The sequence below is a fragment of the Cuculus canorus genome, chromosome Z (genome assembly GCF_017976375.1).
Source record: "Cuculus canorus isolate bCucCan1 chromosome Z, bCucCan1.pri, whole genome shotgun sequence".
In the NCBI taxonomy this organism is placed as follows: domain Eukaryota; kingdom Metazoa; phylum Chordata; class Aves; order Cuculiformes; family Cuculidae; genus Cuculus; species Cuculus canorus.
Genome location: NC_071441.1, coordinates 40,857,954 through 40,867,763, shown reverse-complemented (window position 1 = coordinate 40,867,763; position 9,810 = coordinate 40,857,954).

Below are 9,810 nucleotides of genomic sequence, written 5' to 3'. Positions count from 1 at the left end.
CTCCAGCAGCAACTTTTTTTTCCTTTTCTTCAAAAACTCCCTTGCTAACTCCTGATGCAGTGGTGTTAGGGCTAGGTGTGGACTCAACTAGGCCCATGAGGGCTGTCAGTATCACAGAGCTCTGAAGTGGGGAAAAAAGACTGCCATGGAAACAACCAATTGTCTTTCAGCCGATGACTTTTCCTGCACTGTGCCCTATGCTGCACTACACTGCAATCTATGAATGATCTCAATATAGAAAGAGAAAATGAAAGCTATCTACTACTGGCCAGGCTAGAAAAGGAATTTTTTATGTACAATTAACACGTTTTAGCTTTTTATGTAAAATTAATAAGCCAAATATGTTCCCCAAGCATTTGTTGAAATTCTTTCCATCCTTCTTTCCTTCCTTCCTTGGGAGTTAAAAAGCAGAGATTGAGAATGTAAAATGGCATGTAGTTGTCCAGTTGTGCACAAAGTAGCTGCTGTTTGTTTAAATGTATGTAGCTGTACTTAACTGAAGTCAGTTTCATAAAGCCAACAATCCAAGGAAGTTAGAAAGTAGCAAAATTGGCAGAAGTGCTCCATCCTTAAAATCTGGACAGTCAGGTCTGTTTTGAAATGGACTGATGCTTCAATAGGCACAAATTAGAGCTTCTTCTGAAGAAAAGAAGTGTTGGCTTACTTCCCCCGTTGCCTGAATTTCCCTGTTGCTGTAGTAACGTATCTGACCCTTATGTGGTGTTTACTTTTTCTCCTTACACCTCTGCACAGTATTAGATTTCCTTATCTAGCTGGGACAGTTCAAATGCAGAGGTTTGTTTTATGGGGAGAAAATGAATAGCTAAATACTTGTGATACTAGTTGTCACACTAAGGGAGTCCTTGGTCGCTGCCCTTTTTTTCTCCTCTGTTTCTAGTTGCCATCTTGTCTGTGTTGTTCCTAGTGTGGTCTTAACAACTATGGCAGCAAATTAATGAAACTGGCATTTCCAAGAACTCTTCTGACTTGAGATTTCATTTTCCTTCAGCTTTACATAGGGTTTAGGGTACAAGTGTCTTGTGTGAATTTTGAAGGAGTTCTCTTGCAGCAAAGAAAGTGCAAAGCAAGTCCCGGTTAGATTGTAGGAAGAAGGAAAGCGAAGTAGTTGCTTGGGCAGAAGTAAAACCATAACAATTTCTAAGTCCATTTCAAAAGGCTTCTCCTGCTACATGCTTCTCTGAAACCACACAGTTATTCCTAGTTGCGCTTTTGCTTTGTTTCTTTCCTGAGATCTGTTTTAGGTTTTAGTCTATAGGCTGTTTCCTGTCAGATTACATCTTCATAAGGTGGCTTTGGCAGGGTGGAAATGGGTGTTTTGAGCTATTGTCTAATTTTAACAACCAAAACACAATCTGCCAAAGCATGTTGATGCTTCCAGTCTGTTATGACTGCAAGTCAAGGTCTGTAAATCCTGCTGCTTTAAGCACAGCAGGTTATTTGCCATACTTTAGATGTGATAACGGTTTATTAATAAATGAGAAAGAGCAAAGCAGGATATATGATTCAAAAAGTGATGATGAGAGTAACTGCTATTACAGATTTCACCTTGTGGCTGTTCAATGCTTACAATGAAATTTTTGTCTTCTTATAGGGGGATCTTTCGATGCAACTGCAGCATTTTGTTGTGCAAATAAGGTAGAAAGCCTTACAGTGTTATACAGACTGAAGGATTTTAAAAGTGTGCAGACAAGTTGTGTAGCAAAGTTGTTGTTTAGTCCACTATGAATAAATTGAAAACTTTTCCAGAGGAAAATCATCTTAAATATTCTTAAGACAAAGAAAACATTGAAATCACTTGCTCAGCAGGAAATTTTTGAGAAGCTCCCTTGAGAATAGATACATTATGTTGTCATAATTAAATCATTGCAATAATTAAATCTATCCACAGTCCTGCCACTATTAATTCATTTAGTAAAATGACCTAGTGATCCTCCTGTACCCGAATCCTACCATTGTACAGGGAAAAATAAATTGTAAAGTCTGAGTTCACACATGCCTGGAACCTCTGAAAAGGGATTGTCCTCTGCGTCTTAACTGGTTCTGGTAATCAACTGAAAGGTCATTTATTTAGTGATCTGTTAAAAGGTCTTTTATTTAGGGAGGAGCACGGAGAATACCATGAGGCTAGTTTTTCTAATTATTCTTTAATTTTTTTATTTTCAAACTCACGAAGAACTTGAGCAAATTAAGCAGGTTTTACTGGATGTCACTACTGAAGATTCAGAGTCTGTGGTTATCCTAGTCATCTATGGATGAACCAACTTTCAGTATTAATGTCTGTGAAAGATGTGGGTTCCTATTGGAAGGTCTGCAAGTTGGTGACCTGGGACAGGTAATCCAGAAAGAGGAGGAGGTCTTGCCTTCAATAATGGTTTCTTCTTTTATTCTGGTCTCTTAACAGTCCCCCAGCCATAGTCCAATACTCTCTGACCAGGTTCTCATAGATGTACAGAGGACTTTGATTTAGTGGAGTGATACAACTATATACTAAAATCACAGCCCAAGCAGAGTATAGCCATTGCAATGTCCAATGGAATCACAACACACATGTAAGTACAAATGTCCATTACTGGTCTGCCATGATGACACTGTGTTTCCTCAGTTGCCAGAAAGGAATATGTGGGTTAAACCCACCTCAAGCCGGTTGCTCTCTTCCAAGCTGGTATTGTGAGTTGTTCAGTTTTTATACTTTATATTGAGCTGAGTCACATACAGGCTGGTCTGGCTAGCTCAGGAAAATATTACACTCGACTAATTATTTCAGGAAAGGCTGTTTATGCAGTCTGATGACTAAACAATACAGCTGTATACCTAGAACAAAAGTTACTATCCAGTTCCCCTTGTGCTGAGATAATTTTATCTTTCTTTATGACAATTTGTTGTAATACCTTATATTCTTCCCTGACCTCATCATTCTTGCACATCTCCTCTGGGCCTTCTCCTGTGGCAGGACTCAGTCACACATCCTCACACTGTCTCTTTTCAGAGGTGTCCTCACACATGTCCCTTGCAGGGAGAAATTAACTTTTTTTTCAGCTTCAAGAGCTTTACAGTCTAGACCCGTGGCTCAGAAAAGAGGGAATTTTCAGAGGTGGTACCTTTCTTACGTTAAGAGGAAGGGATCTTGTTCCACCTGCACTGTCAGATTTACGATAATAACCAGAGCAGTTGCTTCTGCTGTGAAGGATATACAGGAGAAGGAAGATTCAGTTGACTCACTTTTACATCTCAGTCTAGAGTCCTTGCTCTTTTTTATTTTTTCCCCCCTTTTCTTCTGTTTTTTCTTGCACTCATAGGATCAGACTCTTCCTTCACCAGGTCACTGATGTTAATACTATTGCGTGCAGGGGAAAGGAACCTGCATGCAAAGAAAATCTGAATGGAGAGACTCTAGTTCCCAAGCTGGCTGTGAGATACCAAGGTGGAGTCTTCTGCTTTTGGTAGGGCACTTGCCATGTGAGCTCAGGCCACAAAAGCTGGTCTTGCTGATAAAAGTTTCCATTTATAATATTTTAAGCTTGAGCTACACTTGCAGACTTGCCTTATAGGTGTCCTGAGCTGATACAGTGTCTTATCAAGTTATTTTGTGGTCACAGTTTATCTGAGGGACTCCAGGAGTCACTGCCAGATGAATGAATGTGGTGTTATGTCCAAGGACTGAAACAGAATTTATTTATCAGTAACATCAAATTCTGTAATTTGTATGTTCAGTTCTTAGCTTCATTTTTGTCTTTCTGAGTCCAGACAGGAAAACCTTTTTATTATTAGTTTACTTTGACTGACAAGGAACTGAAACTGCTGAGAATTTATTTATGTGTCCAGCACAGTGAGGAACTGGCCAGGTACTACAGCATGCTACAGCCAGAAATCTCCTGGTCATGGATAACTGAAAACTTGTCTATTCCCACAAGTGAATGTGCATGTTGCTACTTCAGCTTGAAGACTTCTAATAATTCACAAATAATCTGTTTAGGATATACACAGACAGAAACCACAGTTATAGTGTCAGTGGAGTTGTCTTTCTTTTATACTGCCATCAACTGACAAAATCCAATTTCCTGGTGGTAACTATTTATATAACTAAAATCACACACACATATATATATATCTTTCACATTCAATTGTTCAAATAGGTTTATGATGTCATAGAATCATAGAATTGCTTGGGTTGGAAAGGACATTAAAGATCATCTAGTTCCAACCCCCCTGCCATGGACAGGGACATCCCACTAGATCAGGCTTCCCAAGGCCCCATCCAACCTGGTCTTGAACACCTCCAGGGATGGGGCATCCACAACTTCCATGGGCGACCTGTTCCAGTGCCTTGCCACTCTTGCGGTGAAGAAATTCTTACTTATGTTTAGACTAAATCTGCCCCTCTCCAGTTTATACCCATTCCCCCTAGTCCTATCACTACATGCCTTTGTAAACGGTCCCTGCCCAGCTTTCTTGTAGCCCCTTCAGGTACTGGAAGGTCGCTATAAGATCTCCTTGGAGCCTTCTCCTCTCCAGGCTGAACAATCCCAAGTCTCTCAGCCTGTCTTCGTAATTATTATAATTAATCTAACACTATCAGTCTGTTGATAACCATCCTTCATCAGTGTTGATGTTTACCTTTTGTCTTGTATAGTAATGACATTATGACTTAAAGTTTTTGCTTCACAATAGACCAGCTTAATAGCAGTCAGGTAATTGACATATGTATAACTTCAGTGTTAAGAAGTAATTAAATTAAACTCATATCTACAAATGGTGCTTTCTTGTGTTGTTCCCAGTGCTGCCTGACAGACTGGGTTTACACAGCAAACCTAAAAACAATCTTGAACATCTTTTAGTTCCTCAGTCACAGAAGAAATCATAAGCTTACACATACAATAGATGCCACTGGCCGTGCTTATTTTCACAGTACAATCACCACAAAGCTTTGAGTATGCTGTCTACTGAACCTGTCATCTCTGTGATGAGACATGACTGTAGAAGTAAGACTTCTCACCTACTGGAAATATTTTCTAATCATGAATATTATCTCATTTTTTCTGATGTTTCCTTGTGTGCCTTGCTTTGCTTCCTCTACAGCATCACTGTTCTCTCTTATTAAAGATTCGTTTGATCTTTCCTGTGAATACTTGGAGAATTTAAATGTCTGCATTTCTTACTACATTTGCCTTTCCTATCTTTTACAAAAGGTACTGAGGCACTGATGTACTCAGTTACAGAGATTGTCAGCAACTGAGAACTGGAATATTTGGAACATGGGGCAGTAACCTTTTATTATGAACCTGTAGCTTTTTACTGTTTCATGCTATGAAATGTGCATAGAGATGAAAATGCAAAACGCTGTTGGAAACAGCATTGGAAATAAAAGCATGTCTCAGCTGAAGTCTGCTTTGGGTAAATGGATGAGATCGGCCTAAGGAAAGAGGTGGCTTGCTTATTATTTCAATGGATTTTACTCTCTGTCCTTTCAAGCTAAGGTTTTACTTTTATTTTATCTGCCTCTTGATTCCTGTGTATAAGACAATACCTACATATAAGAGATATAAAAGTGAGTTTAGTGATTCTCGGGGGAGCTGAGAGTTTTCTGAGGAATGTGTTCACCACTGGGGTGACTTTCCTCCCACAGAAATCAACAGCAGAAGTCCTGCCCAACTTTGAATATTTTGGGCAAAGCCTTGCTGAGTCACATCAGACTGGGATTTCTTCTTTGTGTTGCTGAAAATGTTATCATTGCATTGTTGAAAAGTCCACCGTGGGTTTTTCTCATCAGCCTTGTGCAGAAGAGGGGGCACTGAGGCACCATCATAGTCTCAGATAAGATTAAGCAGGATCATTCTTTGGCAACAAAGTCATGAAACCATATATGGCTTCACCCTCTAAGCATTTGCTCATGATATCATAGCAATTCGACAGCCTGATGCGCTGTTCTGAGATCATGGTAAGGTAAAATCCAGCTACAATGGTAAATGGTTATTTACCTGACTGTCTGATAGCGATCCTGGATAACAGTCATCCCTATTGCCTGTAAAGGAATGAAATTCTGAAGCACTCCTGCAGTCTTTTTGATTTTTCTTCTCCTTTCTATTTTGTTGATTTTCTGATGCATCCAGAGTCCATGCATCATGCTGTCTTGGCTTGCTGAGAGCCTCAAAACATTTCAAACCTTATGAAACCACTCTGTTGGCTGACTGAAATGTTGGCAGACGTTGCATTGGAAATGAATGTGAGGAGTTGCCCTGCTGAGGACAGATATGGGTGATAACTTGGAGAAGGCTGACAGCAGCCCAGATTTGTTTGGTAGGGCCTGAGGCAGTTGTGGAATTTAGCACGCGTGGCATTTGTTATGCAAGCTCTACAAGAGCCATGGCAAGTTCTGTCCTCGCGCTCTTCCTTGTTGTCTGTCAATATTCCAGGGTCTGTCTCTGCACTTATCAGCCTGCCTTCAGAGAGCTGGACCTCTTCCCAGTCACCATCTCCCAGCACCTTGGGACCAGTCTGCAGAGCATTTTGGCAGAGGTCCCACAGGTGCCTCCTCCTCCTAATATACACAAACTGTTGGACTGTGCTCCCAGTTCAGGGAGTTATCCCAACCCAGCCTTTGTTTGCTATGAGATGAAGTTACCTAGATACCTTTAAATAGGTTAATGTTTCTGACCAGGCACAGACAGGCCATTAACATAGTTATAGGAAATATGATATTCTGGTGTTGTACAAAAGGCAAATCTAGTTTTACATATTTATAAATGATGCTTTTAATGAGGTGAAGCTGTAAACATTTGGGGTTTGTATTCAGCTTCTTTGGCTTGTCGGAAGCAAAATAAACAACAGACATCAAAGATCTTGTCCAGAAGAGATAGCTTTTTAGGTCTCAAAACCTCTCAGTTAATATATCTAATGAACCCATCTAGTTTTAAGACCTATCCATTGGTTACATATACCACCAAATAATTCCAGGGCATTCTACTAGCTAACATTACATTGACATCCCTTCTGTTCCACGTTGCGTACAAGTTCATTTTTGCGAATTACATAAAAAAAACATACAATGACTTCATGAAACTGTGAAGTCATCTGATATGCTGTGCTTTGTTTGCACTCATGTTTAAAATCAAGTATTTAGGCAGTCCCAGGCTAACCAATATTACTCAGAACTTTTCTGTTGTAGATATAGGCTATTATGCAGGCACACATGTTCAAGGTCTTTATTTCTTCTGTACTCAATACGCTTAGATACCTGGTATGAAAACGGAGAAAAATCTCCTAAAATCTGTTGTTTCTTGTTTGCTACTCAGAAGCCTGACTGGGTTTTGTTTGTACATATTCAAGAGCACAACTGTGAAAAACTTTAGTGTAACAAGCCAGTACTGGAGGGTGGACCATGCTTGATTTTAAGCACATAGGTAGACATTCAAGGGGATTATATCTCTTTTTGAACTCAAAATAATGGCTTTACATAATAAGCTGCTATGGACAGGAAATTCCAGATGTTATTGTATGTGAAATCCATTTTCTATGTCTACATTTAAGTATTCTATCTGTTCATAAGCTAGTAACAATTGAAGCCCAAAATACTGTGCCACAGCTGTTCAAAATGATGATTCTACATATCCTATCTCTCCAGTACTTAACTATGAAAATTTCTATGTAATCTTTAGAAACCTCTAGAAAGAAAAAATGTTAATTTTTATAAATTATTTGGCATTAGTCTGAACAATACAGACTCAGCATGGCAAGCTGTCATTTCTGGCTAAAACGCTCATATGCCAGCTCAAACCATCAGGAGGTAGACTTCAGAAGAGCAATGGGCCAACTTGAGCTCTGCTGTGGCATGACTGGAGGACAGTAAGTAACTTAGTGGGAAGTATTAAATGAAGAACCTCTGGTAAACTCCCCCACCACTGTTTTCCTATGGAGAAGTTGGCTTTATGATGCTAGTTAGGGTGACCACTATGACAAAGGTGAGCTCTGGTCTGCTGACTGGCTGCTGCCAGAGCAGTTTCTGTCTTTTAACCAGGGGTGATTCAAAGTAAAACACATGCACATCATCGGAGCTGCCCTGTTCAACTGAGTGTTTTGACTGCTATGTTAAAATTCCCACTTTGCAGAATTCTTGGCTGAAATGTAGGTGACTTTGCTCTTGGCATGCCATGGCCTCCAAAACATGAGTCCAGGCAGGGTCCAGCCCAGAGCCCAGACCATCTTCTTCCTGAGCAAGAGCTGCAACCGTTTGATATCATACAAAACGTGAGTGCACCTCAAACATGAGAGTTCCTGCTCACAGAAGGACTACAGAGCCTGGATCCTGGGTAGCTGAAGATACCTGTCATTGTCAGTGGCTCTTAACTAAAGCAAACCCAAGCACCACTTGGAGAGGGAGCATTTCTAAGCGGACCAGGCTCAGTTTCCCTTTGCAGGACTTCAGCATCTTCTCATTTGGTAGACACCTAGAAAGTCAGGTGTGTAAAATCTCAGGAAACTAGTGCCTGAATGAGGTGGCCGTATTGCATTCGCATTGTCTGTCAGTCAAGAAGGGAGCCTTTTAACATTTCTAGCTCTGGATTTGAGAGGGAGTGCATGTAAAGGGTGTTGAGGCACGTTGCTGCTGAGTGGTAGGCAGAGAAAACAGCCCTTCAGGTGAAGGGAAATGGTATAAACAAGTCTAAAAGAACCAGGGTGCACCTGCCTTGGTGCCCGTACAAGGATTTAGCACTTGTTTTTTTTTTTGCGGGACTTTTTGTTTCGGTTTTTGTTTCATTTTGTGTGTGTCCCCCTCCCATACCCCCATTTTCTTTTCTGAAAGCTAGAGATGAAGGCATAGGCATCTGTCCTGTAGCTCACTGGCCCATATTGAGAAGCTGCTTCTCAGCACCTGAGCTTTGTGAGGCTGCATGTGACTGAGACAATGGGTGCTGCTGCTGCTGCATTTTCTGTAAAAATGGTAACTTTCAAAAAAACCAAAGGTAGATCAGCTCACAATGTACAGAAATTTGGATGACAGCCATGTTCAAGAAGCTCATTCCGGTGAGGTTATGGTGTACTTACAGATTTGAGTATATAATATATAACATTTTCCCACAGAAATGCAACTCCTAATACATATGCTGAAAATGCAAGATAGGGAACTTGTTAACTCTGGAAATTACTGTATTTACCTAATCCAAGTAGGCAGTAAGAAGCATAGAGCAACAGAGGGAAATGCACAACAGTGATTGTATTTCTTTTTATTGAGACAAAAAATATGGGCCACCAAGCATTCCTAGGAAATACATCTTCATCTTTTGGACAGCAAATAATTGTTATTTGTATCAAGATATATTTCTAAAGCTAAAAAGAAACCTCTTTGTGAATGGTGAGTGGACAATGTGGACCCACAAAGTAGCCACCTCTAACTCAGGTAAAGATTATAAAGAACAAATGCCCTCAATTGCAGGCAGGAACACAACAGAGCTTGTAAACCTCATCCAATTTCCAACAAAGCATTTAATTTTGCTGTGGTATCTCCAAGGGAGCCCTCCACCCTTCCATGTCAAACCCAGCAAATCAAAGCATGGCAGCGACTCCAAAAGCATGGCAGCTACCACGATTCAGGCTGTGTGATAGGGCTACTGCGTCAGAAAAGTGGATGAAATGAACAAGGCTGCCAGGATTCAGGCAGCCTGTTGAGGCCATAGGACATGACAGGAATTGCCCTTTGGGTTTTACCGTTGCCTTGGGAGAAAAAATCTGTACTAGGTCAGAAGGAGAAAGCAGAAAAGAGGACAGTAGTGCTCCATCTTGCCATGGAGTGCTGTG